We start from the raw sequence: 17,451 nt of genomic DNA, 5'->3' as shown, positions 1-17,451 counted from the left end.
GTAGATAATGTTATTACTTACTATCTTGCCTGTGCCCTTACTATGACCTGAAATTTTCTAGGTCACAGTAGTAACTCAAGTCAGACAAGTACATGTGAAAAATACACCAATAGCACCAGCTGCTAGAATAGAGACACAAATACCTGCAAGCCTTCATGCTTTAAAACAATCACACAGGTTTTATATGTTCTGTAATTTGAGGGTGACAGGTGGTTCCATATTTTTTGTACTATCAATTTGTAAGAAATGTGAAAATCTTTTTGATAAACCTATAGGCTATCCTGTAATTTAGGTGTTACTAGCATGATCTATGGTAGTGCTGCTTCTATTGTAATCTATCTTTGACCATATATACTATTGCTGATTTTAGTGTGTTGATATTGTAGATCCTCATTATTCATGGATTCCATATTTGAAAATATGCCAACTTGCTAAAATTTATTTGTAACCCCAAAATCAATACTGTGGTGCTTTCCTGGTCATTTATGGACATTTGCAGAGAGGTGACAAATTTGAGTTGCCCAAGGTGCATGTTCTCAGCTGGGATCCAATAGGGTGAGGTTCTGCCCTCTTGTTTCAGCTCTCCTACTATAAGGAAGTATCCTTTTAATGGTCCATTTAGTGCCGTGTTTTTCACATTTTTGTGCTCTTTATTAGTGATCTTGCTATTTAAAATGGCCTCCAAACATGCTACTAAAGTGCTGTGTAGTATTCCTGAGGGCAAGAGGGCTGTGATGTGCCTTATAAGAAAATATGTGTCAAATTAGCTTTGTTTGGGCATGAGTTATAGTCCTGTTGGCCATGAGTTCAGTGTTAGTGAATCAATAATATATATTAAGTGTCTTTAAACAAAAACACACATAAAACAAGGTTATGTATTAATCACTTGACAAAAATGTTATGACCAGATGCTCGCAGGAATCTAACCCTGTATTTCCTTAAGAGCAATGACTGAGTATTTGCTAATCCAGTGTTTGCAGCAGCTTCACAGAACATAACTACCGTGAGTAAGGAAAATCAACATGGCTTGGATTTGCTGAGGGTACCACGCTTAGTGAATTTTGTTCATCCGTTGATTAAATTTACTACTTCATTTCATGTTATTAGCACTATTTGTTCACTGCTCAAGTATAGTATTAAAATGCAGACTTTCCACCATAAAAAATTTTAAATGTCACTCAGGTGACTTCAGAGATCTGCTCAAGTACGTGGATCAGGGAACACAGTATGACACTTCACTGATTTTTTTTCCTTCCTTAGTCTCCACAAAATAGAAGTATTTGGCTGCCTTGCTCTTACCGCCAGGAGTGTCGGCTCCCTGGCCCTGCAATGTCCACACCTTCGGGCCCTGAATATTGGGAGAGTCCCCAAGGTTTCTGAGGCCTGCCTGGTCAGGAGCCTAGAGAACTTATGAGAAGTTAACTGCGCTTAATGTTTCTGGCCTCAAAATGGTGAGACTTCTTGGACTCAGACTGACTTTTTCATTGGTTTCCATGTTCCTAAATTTTCAGAACATAAAACCAATAACGCTTCCATGTCTTTCCCACCTCATCACGAAGTGGTGCCCTGAAATGTGCACTTTAGGGGGGAAAGACTCCCAGAGTACCTGTGTGATAGAAAGGGTTTGGACACTGCACCATTTCTTCTACTCAAGAGAAGAACTATTTGAAACTGTTTTCCTGAGGAAACATTGCTATTTGGTTATGGAATAGGTAGGCAATAGATCTAAAAGTTGACCTATTAACTGCATCTTTTGCCACTTTTCTAACTGAACTAATATTTACAATAATTCAATAAAACTATTAAACAAATAAGAGATAATGGTAACAGCTATTATTTCTTGAGCCCCTTCCATGTTCCAGGAACCACATAAGGCACTTATTACACACATTATTTCATCAGCTTCCCATCTTCCCTGTGTGAGAAGTAGCATTGTCCCCAATTTACAGGTAGAGTGATTGAGGTTCTGGGAGTTGAAAGAGGAATGGTACAGGACCCAGGTTTGCTGGTTTCCCCCCACTGTATTTACTTGGCTTCTGTCTGTGTGGAAGGAGAAGGGAGTCTGTCTTCTCCCTCAGATATGATTAGCCAGAAGGTGATGTGACAATGGGACAGGCTGATTTTCACAAATTAAATGTTGATTGCAATTCTGTGAATTTGGAGTGGATAGTACTTCTGCTGAGAACAGATTGTTATCATGCTTTTGATACTGGTTGATTAGGAGCCAGTGAAAAGATGTTCTGATATAAGCAGGTGAATTACAATTTTTAGGTTCTCCGTTTTCCCTTTTACTAGGTTCATCTTGGGCTCTGAAGTGTTCTTGCCTTAAACTGAATGAATTGATGAGAAGAACAATACTACATTTCTTCTTTTTAATCAAAATGTCATGTCTTTGAAAGGAATTCTTTAGAAGTTGACAGTCTGCTCTTAGCTTGCTTGACGATGTATTTAGGTATGTTTGGGGAAGTCTTTCACAAACTCAAAATTTGGGGAAGAAATAAGCTTTCATTCTTAGTCTCTTTTCACTCAGAACAGCAAACTCACACAACAGCAGTAGCTTGATCTTACGCAATTTCTAGGCATTCACTTCTAATCCGTGAAGAACTCCTAAATTTGCATTCTATGTACCATGTTGGATTACTCGATATCCTAAATAAGATGATGGATGCCATACAAGGGCAGAGCCTATTGCTTAAATTATTTGAGTCTAATTTAATAAATGCTGTATTACTATCGTATTTGAGTTTCCTTAGTTATTAATCCAAGCACAATACCGGATAAGCAGTCTCTGATTTATATATTCAAATGGGGATTCTGTAGATTCTAGCACTAAAACAGACATGCAAGAGCACAGATTCGGAGCCCAGCCCCAAAAGGTCTCTGGGGCTCTCAGTGTTGATCATGAAGCAAAGCACAGTTCCTGGTATGTGGCCAGTGCTCTGTAAATTTTTGTTAACTTAATGATTGGGTTAAAACCAGGCTATGAAGGCTATATCACAGTAAATTATGTGTCAACTGAAATTGTATGAATCAATTCTCATTTTGAATGCATAGTAAGAGGTTGTTAGATTTAGGAAATTTGCCTGGAATTATCTGTTAAATGAATAACTACTTCCCAATTTGCCTACTCTGTAAGTTTTACTTTTTTAAAAAACAATTATTGACTATATTCCGCACACTGTGCATTTCATACCCGTGATTCATTTATTTTGCAACTGGGAGTTTGTATCTCTTCATTTCCCTCAGCCGTTTCTCTCCTCCTCCCACTCTCTCCCCTCTGGCAACCTCCTGTTTGTACTCTGTATCTATAACTCTGTTTCTGTTTTGTTATATTGTTCACTTGCTTTGTTTTTTAGATTCTACATAAAAGTGAAATCATATAGTATTTCTCTTTCTCTAACTTATTTCACTTAGCATAATACTCTCTAGGTCCATCCATGTTGTCACAAATGGCAAGATTTCATTCTTTTTTATAGCTGGATAATATTCTATTGTGTGTGCGTGTATATATATATATATCTTTTTTATCCATCCCATCTATTGGTGGGACTTAGGTTGTTCCATATCATACTACTTTAAATTAATGCTGCAATGAACGTAAGGGTGCATATCTTTTCTAATTAGTGTTTCAGTTTCTTTGGATAAATATTCAGGAGTGAGATTGCTGGATCATATGGTAGTTCTATTTTTAATTTTTTGAGGAATCTCCATACTGTTTTCCATAGTTGCTGCACCAATTTACATTCCCACCAACAGTGCATGAGGGTTCCCTTCTCTCTACATTCTGACCAGTACTTGTTATTTGTTGTCTTTTGATTTAGCCATTCTGACAGATGTGAAGTGATATCTCTTTGTGGTTTTGATTTGCACTTCCCTGATGATTAATGGTACTGAGCATCTTTCATATGTCGGTTGGCCATCAGTATATCTTCTTTGGAAAAGTGTCTATTCAGATTCTGAAAAAGTTTGACATTTTCTTCACATGCAATTTCCTTAAAGTGTGGATCACCTGAGTGAAAAAATAACTTAGTATACCATGGTATCCTGGACAGGGTCTCTCCTATGATTTTTCCATCTTTTCATGTCCTGGAAAGTCAAAGACCCTTTATGATATTCCCTGAATGTGAAGCTTTGCGATAAGTTCTTAAGAGAGTCACCGTGGAAGAAGGGCATGTTTTCTTTGCTCCTGAGAATGTAGCCTTTGTGGTCTAGATGGAGTCAAGGTTTGAAAAATGGGCTTTTGTGCTCCCTTATATAGACAGTATAAGTATATATGTGCACTTAAATCAGACTATAATGGGTAAAGGGAATAAATATTACAGCTAATTATAATATATACATAGATGGATGGATGATGGAACATAGATACAGAAAATGTAATGACAGAGATGGAGATATAAGGATGGGTGAAGGCTATAGACAACTCGATTTTCCCTTCTTTGTGGGTGTGTACGTGCACATGTATATAAAGAAATAGGGCTTCCAAGATCCTGCTCTATTATAAATGATGAGAGGAAATAATTGGGTCTGTGTTCAATGCCTAGCACCATCCTAATTAAAATTTGGTGCTTATTAATGATTTTTTTATATAATGACGATATTAGGGAGATAAATAAAATCTTTCTGTTAATAGAGCACTATATAGTCATTAACTTGGTCAAAAATAAAAACTAAATGAGCAGTGGTTAAAATATGCAGAAAACTCATATAAAATCTTGGGGTTAACCACAGATTAGATTTGATTTTCCTACATTTATTAGGTTCCAGTTTGGTACATTTTGATTCTTTACAGCATATCAATTTCTTAGTGTTTCACAACTTGTTTCATTCTAATAATAAGTTAAAGCTCAACCTATGAGGCCTAAACTTTTCATTCATTTTAGAATCTTACAGCTAATTCCATTTTACATCATTAGTTTATCAAGGTCTCTCTTACTTGCAGATTTTATTAATAAAGAACCTGGGTGCTTGCATCAGATGACTAACTCTTACCAGTTTACTTCTCAACTGAAAATGCTTTGGAAAAGGTATGAGATTTGGAACCCTCACCTCCAGATTTGACTGTTACCTTCGCTTCGCACATAGGGACAGCCTCAACAAGACATTTACTTCCCATACCCACAATTTCCTTATTTGTAAAACGGGGATATTAACATCTATTTTGTAGGACTATGTCCTACAAAATAGATGTTAGACTAGCTCTATGTTTAGAGCTAACGCATATAAAATGCCTAGCTCAGAATCAGACACACCTTAGGCAGTCCTCAAATGAAAACTACTAATATGATGATGATTATAACACAGCTGGAAAAAAATGAACATTTTAATTTCTAACACTCTTGCTTCATTGCCCCATCTTCTCTGTGCAGAGAGACCTGTGCTTGAAAACAAATTCTATTTGCTTCCTCCTGTAGGTGAGGGATCAGATCGTCCATCTTATTGTCACAGTGTCCTAAACTGGACAGTCTGGTCCTCAGCTCCTGCTCTCAGGTAGCCGACCTGAGCTTGGTGGAAATCAGCACCCATCTACGAACCCTCAGGTACTTCCTCCTCTGTGGGATCCTAACCAGATCCCAGGAAAGTAGTTACATAGCTCTTTAGGCCTGTGGCTCTGGTCTTTTGACTTTTCTTTATTTAAACCACTGGAATAACCAATACACTCACGTCAATGGAGGAATGAATTAGAAGCCGGGATTCTGCCTGATATGTTTTTGTGTCTTTGGCAGAGCAGCCAGCATCATTTTGTGGGGTGACCAAACCCATCATCACTGTGACTGGAATAGAATCAAACAGAAAGGAATGGATGCATGATTTGGGGATGTGTGAGAATTTGTTTGACCAAAGATTTTTTGGAAGGACCAATTTAGGATACGATTTCAACAACAGAACTGTGACCATTCTGAATTCCTAACGGGACAAAATATCAATAAATAGTTCCACCACTTCTTTCTTTCACCATCAAAAATAAGCAAGAGCTGGGACAGTGTGAAGAGGTAAGGGAAGGCAGAGTGGTCTCAGAGGAAATGCACTCCATGACAGAAGCCCACTTGCCCACGAGCATTCACCAGAGAAAGACATAGCATGAAAGGTGGTGTTCTAATGGGTCTGAGCCACAGCACTAGTTGCTTAGTTAATTCCCACTTCATGATACTTTGCCCCAAAATTACAGAGCTCTTAATCCCAAATTACAGAGCTGCAAAGACAATGGGGAAAACTTTGTATCTTTATACAATCTAGTGTTATTAGCCTCTGTTTTATCGGCTGTTGCTGCATATGAAAACCATCCTGGAATTCAGTGGTGTGAAGTAACCATGTCATTAGACAGATTCTGTGGTTTGTGAATTTGGACAGTGCATAGGAGGGATAGCTTGTCTCTGTTCCTCCATGTCTGGGGCCTTAGCTGGGAAGACTCAAAGTCGGGGTCTAGAATCATCTGGAGGCTCCTTGACTCACATGTCTGGCATCTGGACAGGGGTGACTTGAACTCTGGACTCAGCTGATAGTATCAACTGAAGAACCTACACATGACCTTTCCTTATGGTTTGGGCTTCCTCACAACATGGAGGCCTCAGGATAGTAAAACTCCTTACGTGGCAGCTCAGGTCTCCAGCATGAGCGTCCCAGGAAACAAGAAGGAAACTGCATCATGCTGTATGAACTAGCTTCAGAATTCATGTAGTTTCATTTCCTCTCAACTGTATTGTTTGAAGTAGTAACAAGTGTGCCCAGTTTGACAGGGGAGGGCACATAGATCTCAACTCTCAATGGGAAGAATATCAAAATATTTTGTGACCATTAAAAAAAAAAAAGGTCACTGCCCATTCTATAGTTGAGGCATCTAAAAGTCAGAAGGTATCAATAACTTGCCATGTAAAGTCTAAACAGATTATAGACTTGGAATTTTTGAGCTGAAGAAAACCTTAAAGATCCCCTAATCCAAACACTTATTTAAATAATGAGGATGTTATCAAGAACCAGAGAGATGCTATGACTTTCCCAAGCTCACACAACTGTGTAATGGCAGGGCTGGGATTAGATCCCAGGTCATCTGACTAACAAGTGCTCTCCCCACCATGCAGAATGAGTATCAGCAACCAGGTGACACCCACTCCAAACAAGTCTCTTACTCATGGAAGAGAACTTTGGAAAAGCAAATGACACCAGCAGTAACATCAAAGACTGCAGAAAATAGTAACCGCCACCACTCCCGAAAACATGCGGGATAGAGTAACAGCTGGGAAATCCATCAATATCCCACCTCTTGAATAATATTGCCTTCTATTTGATTAGCAATATATCTCTTTCACAGAGACATGTGTTTAATCACAATAATAACTCTAAATGTTAAGCAGTTGTTCCCGTTTTTCTTTTCCCCCCCAAGGGAAACTGGGGATCAGAGGAATTCAGTAGCCTGTCCAAATCTGCCTAATTAGTAAATGGCGTGTAGGCCTCCCGATCAAGTCACCTGGCTGCACATCCTACGCTATTTTTTCCTAAATAGGAAAACTGTTTTAATATTTAATGTGCAACATACATAGTTAGGGGTATCCTGGTTCTATGAAAGTTTGTATTGTAAGAGGGAAGGGGGTGAATGTCATGGAATGCATCACAGAACAAGAACACAAAGCCAGCAGTTTTGACTGCAGCCCCTGAGCTCACCTAGTGAACTTTCCACTTCCCAAGCATGTCCTCTTTCCTTCAGAAGAAGGGAAAAGGAGTAACAGGCAAGCAGTGCTATTCCTGCTGCCAGCAGTGCACCCCGTGTTACAGGCTCCTACCCACGGCTCCCAGCCAAGCCAAGCAGAGGCTTTCAGAGATGGGTATTTGCTTCCTTCGAGAAGCAAGGCAGGTAAGGGGTGGTGCCTTCTGGAAATAAGACCGTAGAGGAGAAGACCCTGGAGGTGATGTTTGTCTCATAAGCTTGAAGGGTTGTTAACTGACTCCACAAGGTGATTTTAGAGATGGAAGGAAAAAGGGGATTAATAATATAAAATATAAATAATGGAAACAATAAAAAGTTAATAATATAGTTATTGCTATTATTATGTCTGTGTAGATGTTTATGTACAAGTTCTTCTCTATTCTGAAAGCTGAAGCTATTTTTGCTCTTGCAAAAATTTGGCAATGATTTCTCAAATAGTTTTTCGTTTAGAAAAGTCTTTATTCTATTTCTTGATTTTGATATTTAAAAATACTTAAACGAAAGCAGCAAAAACACTAGAACTTTATTTGAACTCTGATCATGGAAATCTCATTTATATTATCTTTAGCACCTTTTTTTTTAAAGATTTTTTGATGTGGACCATTTTTAAAGTCTCTATTGAACTTGTTACAATATTGCTTCTGTTTTATGTTTTGATTTTTTGGCCAAGAGGCATGTGGGATCTTAGCTCCCCACCCAGGTATCAAACCCGCACCCCTTGCATTGGAAGGCAAAGTCCTAACCACTGGACCGCCAAGGAAGTCCCTTCAACACCTTTTAAAAATAACTCTCATGATCAGAACATTCTGTGAAAATCTAGATAAGGCTAAACTTGTTTAAATGCTTAGAGCTCATGATACTTAACCAAGTAGATGTGGGGAGCACAGAAGACAGAGCCCTTTCTCTATTTAGGAAACTGAGACTTGGGGCAATGCACAATGTGATTTGAAGCATATATGTCTTCTTTATAGCAGCAAATTCCATTGAAATGGCCTCTCCTCTCAGCTAGTTAGTTAAATATGAAGCTAATGTTTCTCCACATAAAAGTGCACCAACTCTTGTCCTGCTAGCTAGGAGAAGGGTAACGGAGTGTGCCAATTTGTGAAAAGCCCCGACTAAATCCTTTTAAATTAAACTCTACAGGTATCTTGATGTGAGTGGATGCCAAAAGATAACTAAGGCAGGAATCCATGCATTGGCAAGCAGCTGCCACCAGCTCAAGTATCTGGACCTAAGCTCTACAGGGATACGCAAAAGAAGGTAGGAATTTTGCAGATTATCCTTTTTTATCCAGTTTAAGAACTTGAATCATGAGTTTATCCATTTCAGCTTATCATTTTAAGGGCACCTGTTAGTCTGTAATGTAGATTATGATATGATAGGCCAAAAGGAATCTCTGTAGATGCTAAATGAAAATATGAATGGAGATTTATCCAATCAACTGAGGGGAAAGTTGTTTGCCAAGAGGGATATACACCAATGATATATTGTATATAGTCTGATATGAACTACTACACAAACCTGGAATTATAATATGGTAATAATTATTTACTTTTCTAATTAATTGCTCATTTAAGCAATTCCTGCTTCATTTATAGGACATCTATTTTCTTCCTCTTTGGTCTGCCCCTTCGCTAAATTATACTGGGACCCTGGAGGCTTACACAGTCGCAAGAGGAGGGAGGGTCTATCCAGCTTCACCCAAGTGAGGAGACTAGAAACTCAAAACATATTCCAGATCATCTGCTTTTGTCCAAATCCCGTTTCGTCTGGCTTTGACAAATGTAAGAATCTTCTGATTGGTGGCCCCCTACTTCTACCTGAACCCTTCTATAAATTGTTCACTACACAGCAGCAAAAGTGATTTTTACAAAATATAAATAAGACTCCTTTGATGAGAAATAGTGCAGGGCTTCTCATTGTATTTAGTACAAAGAAAACAAATTAATTTCTTTCCCAGCTTTATATGACCCTATAAGATACATTTCTTTGAACTCACTTAATACCAATTTTCCCTTTTCCCTCTAGGCTCTCATTTAATGATGCTTCTTAAATTCCTAAAACAAGTTAAGCCCATTCATCGCCATAGGGTCTTTCCATGATCTAGTTCCACTGCCAGGAATTGGCTTTCTCAATCTTTGTATGGATGTCTTCTAAAGATTATTTAGCTTAAATGTCACCCGTTAGGTTTTTCTGACCCCAAAGTCTAAAGTCTAGCTGGGCAGCCCTCTCACTCTTGGAGTCTTTTCCTTTCTCAGGAACTTCGTGGGAGAGGAACAAATTTCCTTGATAGAACCCACCCACTTCTTGTCTCACCTCTTCTTCCTTCCCTTCAGCGATGAAGGAAAAAAGAAAAAAACATCAACTAGTGAAAAGTGCTATGCAGAAAATTAAAACAAGGAGAGTAGGCATAATCAAATAATCATAGGAGCAAACCCAAGGCAAAGTTAATGCAGGCATTTTTTTTTTCTTTAACTTACTACCTGGCACTGTGTCTAATATGCAGAAAGTGTTGGAATAAAATTTTTGAATGTAAAATATGAACATATGTTATTTCATTTGATAATCTCAGTATTCCCATCAAGAGGTAGTGTTTCACGGATAATACCACCACCCAGAGATAAAGCTAACATTTTGTTTCATGACACATATAAAAGTCTTATGGACAAATAAAAGTATGTCTGCGTAAAACTGTTCAATAGGGCTTCCCTGGTGGTGTAGTGGTTAAGAATCTGCCTGCCAGTGAAGGGGACGTGGGTTCGAGTCATTTCTCTATTGATGGACATTTTACCATCTCCTGGAGTTTCTAGCAATATACTCTTTTTGTTTTATTTCAAATCCTTCTCACCTCTAGAAAGCCAAGAAATGGTATACCTAGAACCACTGCTCCCTGACCTTATAAGTTAGGGTGTGAAGAGTCTGCTCAGGCTGCTATAACAAAATACCATAGACAATAAAATATATTTCTTGCAGTTTTAGAAGCTGGGAAGTTCACGATCAGGGTGTCGACATTGTTGTGTTCTGGTGAGAGCTCTCTTCCTGACTTGCAGATCGCAGCCTTTGTGCTGTAGTCTCAAAAGGGGCGTGGGGGGAGGAGGGGGGAGAGAGAGAGAGAGAGAGAGGACTCCAACGCTCTGGTGTCTCTTTTCATAGGGACACTAATCCTATCATGATGGCCTCACCTTCGTGACCTCACCTAATACTATTTACCACCCAGACACCCCATTTCCAAATACCATCTCATTGGGAGTTAGGGCTTCAATGTATGAATTTTGCGGGGACATAATTCAGTTCATAACAAAGTGACTTTTTGATTTTTGTCTTCAGTGTTCCTGCTACTCACCCCTGTAATCTGGCTTCTATTGCAATACCCACCCCTTGATAGTCAGATATGCCTACTTCTTTCTTATTGGGCTCCTGGCCCCAGGAAAATCAAGGGATGTAACAAAATACTTGCTTTAAGTGACTGATATTCTATCGCACTTACTCTCTATGGTTGCCAGCTTCCAAGACAGCCCCCCCAATAGTCCCCAGCACCTGTTATTCATACCCTGTGTAGTCCCTTCCAACAAAGTACTAGCCTTGCTCTGTGTGACCAGCAGAATACAGCAGAAGTGACAGTATCTCATATCTAGGATTAGATGACAAAAGATTGTTGGCTTCCATCTAGGGCAGCTCTTTCTCTGTCTTTCTATCTGTCTAATAATGTCTAGTAATGAAATAAGAAACATAGAGGAGATGTTGGTTTGGAATGTATGCAGGGCCACATGCACATTATTAATTACTGTTTGAAGTTTTGCAGCTTCTTTTTAATGATGCTTAAATGATTTTATCTCATGATAACTGAGATTTTATATCTGTAAATGATAATAGTTTAGAATAATTGAATATATAGACAATCAACTCCCTATGATTATAAGAAGTCAATGGACTCCCCAGCTTCTGGGTATTATTTCTATTACTATTTTTAGTTTGCAGTGAAGTGGGAGGGTATGGTGGTAGCTGTGGTTTACTGGAAGCAATTTACTTTCCTGGAAAGTTAAATGATGTTCTTGTACCTATTTGTTGTTATTGGTATATATCTTTTAAATATTTCATATAAAAGACTGCTTTGTTGTTAAGTCTTCTTTGTGGAATCACAAAGCTGAGTATTCTAGAATAGATGCAACAGTATAGTTCCTGTTATTTAATTTAATTGATATATTTTAAATATATAATAAATTCAAAATAATTATGATGAGCTATTTATAGTGAGGGATAGAAAACAATGTCCAAGACAAGTTCTTCCCTCAAGGTACTTATCATCTAATTTGAGAAAAAAAATGTCACACACACACATGGGGAAATCTAAATGGCATGCACATCCTTTGAAGAAAAAAGGGATTGCTGGAGCTTTAGGAGTGGGTTTAACCTCAGTCCTTGAAGGACTGGTAAGATTTAGGTAGGCAGAAAAAAGGAAAAGGGACTCCAGGTGAGAGCAAATTCTTCCACATTGTGAAATAATATATATCACACCTGCAAGGTGCCTAGGGCAGGTATTCCCACCTACTGAATAGGACATTTTAAACCAGAAAGCAACTTGAGAACTTACCAAGTTAGTTAATATAAGACAGGGATTGGAAAATTGTAGTCAGCTGCCTGTTGGTTTTTTTTAACATCTTTATTGGAGTATAATTGCTTTACAATGGTGTGTTTCTGCTGTATAACAAAGTGAATCAGCTATACATATACATATACCCCCATATCTCCTCCCTCTTGCATCTCCCTCCCACCCTCCCTATCCCACCCCTCTAGGTGGTCATGACCTACAAGCTAAAAATGGTTTTTACAACTTTAAATTGTTATAATTTAAATGGTTATATAAAAACCTCTATTATACCTTTGATTTTTCCTCTTAGCCTGTGATCAAATACAAACTAAATCCTGCAAAGCCTAAACTACTTACAATCTGGCCCTTTAAGAAAAAGTGTGTCAACCACTGATTTAGGATCTTCATTATCAAATGAAACATTTTTGGGTTATTATAATGAAATTAAGATACGGGATTATTACAATACACTTAAATATGGATCATCCTGTAAATATAGTTTTGTATCTGTCTCTTTTCCATCAAAACTTATACCATGTTCTTATTATTCATCATTTTTTCAAAAACATTATTTTGATGCTTGCTATTCCATTATAGAAATTTGAAATAATTTATTTAAATATTATTCTATTGTTAACATATAGAACATACAGATTGCTTCTAATTTCACTCATGAAAAATACAACAGTAAAAAAAATCCTTGCACATAAATATTAACATCTTTTAAATTTAATTTATATAAAGCCCTAGAAGCAGAATTACTAGTTCAAAAGTCACAAAATGAACCGTTTAAAGGATTTCAAATAAATATTGCTAAATTGCCCTCAGAAAGGCTGTATACTTTATTCTTCCAATAGTAATGTATGGAAGTGCCTATTTTGCCACACCTTTGGAAACTCCAGTGCTCTCCTAAATATTTAGCCAACATTATGTAGAGGGTGTCTTATTTTAATTTGTTTTCCTCGTGATTCTTGACATTAATTTTTTTCAGTATTCTTAATGGCATTTTGCATTTCTTGATTTATTTTTTATTTTGTGTGTGTGTATGTATGGATCTTTTGCCCCTTTTACTATTCAAGCGTACATCTTATTTCATAGATTTGTACATATTCTTTTTTTTTTTTTTTCCGGTACGCGGGCCTCTCACTGTTGTGGCCTCTCGCATTGCGGAGCACAGGCTCCAGACGCGCAGGCTCAGTGGCCATGGCTCACGGGCCCAGCCGCTCCACGGCATGTGGGATCTTCCCAAACCGGGGCACGAACCCGTGTCCCCTGCATCGGCAGTCGGACTCTCAACCACTGAGCCACCAGGGAAGCCCTAAAAGCTTTTAACTTTAATCAGGTCCCATTTGTTTATTTTTGTTTTTATTCTCATTACTCTAGGAGGGGGGTCAAAAAAGATCTTGCTGTGATTTATGTCAAAGAGTGTTTTTCCTCTAAGAGTTTTATAGTGTCTGGTGTTACATTTAGGTCTTTAATCCATTTTGAGTTTATTTTTGTGTATGTTGTTAGGGAGTGTTCTAATTTCATTCTTTTACATGTAGCTGTCCAGTTTTCCTAGCACCACTTATTGAATAGACTATCTTTTCTCCATTGTATGTTCTTGCCTCCTTTGTCATAGATTAGGTGGCCATAGGTGTGTGGGTTTATCTCTGGGCTTTCTATCCTGTTCCATTGATCTATATTTCTGTTTTTGTGCCAGTACCATACTATCTTGATTATTGTAGCTTTGTAGTATAGTCTGAAGTCAGGGAGCCTGGTTCTTCCAACTCCATTTTTCTTTCTCAAGATTGCTTTGGCTATTCGAGGTCTTTTGTGTTTCCATACAAATTGTAAAATCTTGTTCTAATTCTGTGAAGAATGCCATTTGGTAATTTGATAGGGATTGCTTTGAATCTGTAGATTGCTTTGGGTAGTAGAGTCATTTTCACAATATTGATTCTTCCAATCTAAGAACATTGTATATCTCTCTATCTGTTTATGTCATCTTTGATTTTTTTTCATCAGACCTGAGTACAGGTCTTTTGTCTCCTTAGGTAGGTTTATTCCTGAGTATTTTATTCTTTTTGTTGCGATGGTAAATGGGGTTGTTCCTTTAATTTCTCTTTCTGATCATTTGTTGTTAGTGTATAGGAATGCAAGAGATTTCTGTGCATTAATTTTGTGTCCTGCAACTTTACCAGATTCACTGATTAGCTCTAGTAGTTTTCTGGTGGCATCTTTAGGATTCTCTATGTATAGTATCATGACGTCTGCAAACACTGACAGTTTTACTTCTTCTTTTCCAATTTGTATTCCATTTATATATTTTTCTTCTCTGATTGCCATGGCTAAGACTTCTAAAACTATGTTGAATAATCGTGGCAAGAGTGGATATCTTTGTCTTGTTCCTGATCTTAGAGAAGTGCTTTCAGCTTTCACCACTGAGAATGATGTTTGCTGTGGATTTGTCATATATGGCCTTTATTATGTTGAGGTAGATTCCCTCTATGCCCATATTCTGGAGAGTTTTTATCATAAGTGGGTGTTGACTTTTGTCAAAAGTTTTTTCTGCATCTATTGAGTTGATCATACGGTTTTTATTCTTCAATTTGTTAATATTCTTTAATTTGTATCACGTTGATTGATCTGCATATATTGAAGAATCCTTGCATCCCTGGGATAAATGCCACTTGATCATGGTGTATGATCCTTCTAATGTGTTGTGGGATTCTGTTTGCTAGTATTTTGTTGAGGATTTTTGCATCTATGTTCATCAGTGATATTGGTCTGTAATTTTCTTTTTTGTAATACTTTTGTCTGGTTTTGGTATCAGCATGATAGTGGCCTCGTAAAACAAGTTTGGGAGTATTCCTCCCTCTGCAATTTTTTGGAAGAGTTTGAGAAGGATAAATGTTAGCTCTTCTCTAAATGTTTGATAGAATTTGCCTGTGAAGCCATCTGGTTCTGGACTTTTGTTTGTTGGAAAATTTATAATTACAATTTCAAATTCATTACTTGTGATTGGCCTCTTTATATTTTCTAATTCTTCCTGGGTCAGTCTTGGAAAGTTGTACCTTTCCAAGAATTTGTCCATCTCTTCCAGGTTGTCTATTTTATTGGCATATACTTGTTTGTAGTAGTCTTTTATGATCCTTTGTATTTCTGCGGTGTCAGCTGTAACTTCTCCTTTTTCATTTCTAATTTATTGATTTGAGTCCTCTCCCTTTTTTTCTTAATGAGTCTGGCTAAAGGTTATCAATTTTGTTTATCTTCTCAAAGAACCAACTTTTAGTTTTATTGATCTTTGCTATTGTTTTCTTCATTTATTTCTGCTCTGATCTTTATGATTTCTTTCCTTCTACTAACTTTGGGGGGGTTTTGTTGTTGTTCTTCTTCTTTCTCTAGCTGCTTTAGGTGTAAGGTTAGATTGTTTATTTGAGATTTTTCTTGTTTCTTGAGGTGCGATTGAATTGCTATAAACTTCCCTCTTAGAGCTGCTTTTGCTGTGTCCCATAGGTTTTGGGTTGTTGTGTTTTCATTGTCATTTGTTTCTATGTGTTTTTTTATTTCCTCTTTGATTTCTTCAGTGATCTCTTGGTTATTCAGCAATGCACTGTTTAGCCTCCATGTGTTTGTGTTTTTTACAGGTTTTTTTTCCCTGTAATTGATTTCTAATCTCATAGCTTTGTGTTGGAAAAGATGCTTGATATGACTTCAATTTTCCTAAATTTTCCAAGACTTGATTTATGACCCAAGATGTGACCTATCCTAGAGAATGTTCTGTGTGCACTTGAGAAGAAAGTGTATTCTGCCACTTTTGGGTGGAATGTCCTATAAATATCAATTAAATTTATCTGGTCTATTGTGTCATTTAAAGTTTGTGTTTCGTTATTTATTTTCTGTCTGGATGATCTGTCCACTGGTTTAAGTAGGGTGTTTTAGTCATATCACTCAATCTGAGATTTAGTTTTCTTGTCTCTAAAATTGGAAACCTACCTCATGAAGGATGTTTAAAGGATTAAATATGATTGCATGGTGGCAAAATAGGAAAAGGATCCTGGGAAGAGGGAACAGCATAGAGGAAGTATGGAGTCTTAACACGAGTGCTTAAAGTTTGGGAGACAGTATAGCTGGAGGCAGGGCACATGTGCAGCAGGTATGGGGATAGAAATGGGCTCCTATGGAGACACTTAAAAGGGAGGCCTAATCTCTTTTTGGAAGGTCAAGGAAATGATATCTGAGCTGAGGTCTAAAGCAGAGGGGGAGGATATCTGGTGAATATGGTAGACTGAGCTGAAGTGACAAAGATCCCATCCCACTTCAAATATACAGTGATGTAGAAAAAAAATACATCAAGAAGGGTGTGATATGAAGCCAAACTCAAAGCAAGGAAGCTATGGTAGATTAAAGATGGTGACAAATTCTTTACTACTACCCATCTTGTTGAGAGGTGATGACTATTTACTCTCCCCTTGGGCTGGGTTGCCTTGTTGACTAGCTTGACCAGTAGAAGGTGGCTGAACTAAATCTGGGACTTCTGAGACTAGGTTGTAAGAAGTCTTGTAGCTTTGGCCCAAGACTCTTTGAAGACTCGTTCTTGGAGTCCTGAGGCACCATGTAAGAAGCCCAACTATCTTGAGGGAGAGACCATGTGAAGAAGCCCTGAGACTACACGGAAAGTGACAGTTGGATTAAAATTTGAAAATTCAGGGCTTCCCTGGTGGCGCAGTGGTTGAGAGTCCGCCTGACGATGCAGGGGACACGAGTTCGTGCCCCGGTCCGGGAAGATCCCACATGCCGCAGAGCGGCTGGGCCCGTGAGCCATGGCCGCTGAGCCTGCGCGTCCGGAGCCTGTGCTCCGCAACGGGAGAGGCCACAACAGTGAGAGGCCCGCGTACCGCAAAAAAAAAAAAAAAAAAAAAAAAAAAAAAAAAAAAAAATTTGAAAATTCATCAATGTAATTTACCACATTAACAGAATAAGGGAGGGGGAAAAAGCCATGATCATCTAAATAAATGCTGGAAGCATCTAACAAAATGCAAAATCCACCCATGATAAATATTCTCAGCAATGTAGGAATAGAAGAGAACTTCCTAAACCAAATAAAAGGCTTCTACAAAAAAAACCTATAGTTAGCATCACAATTAATAGTAAAAGACTGAATGATTTCCCTCTGTGA

This window comes from Phocoena sinus, chromosome 6 (assembly GCF_008692025.1).
Source record: "Phocoena sinus isolate mPhoSin1 chromosome 6, mPhoSin1.pri, whole genome shotgun sequence".
Lineage (NCBI taxonomy): Eukaryota > Metazoa > Chordata > Mammalia > Artiodactyla > Phocoenidae > Phocoena > Phocoena sinus.
Note: the sequence above shows the minus strand (reverse complement) of the source record.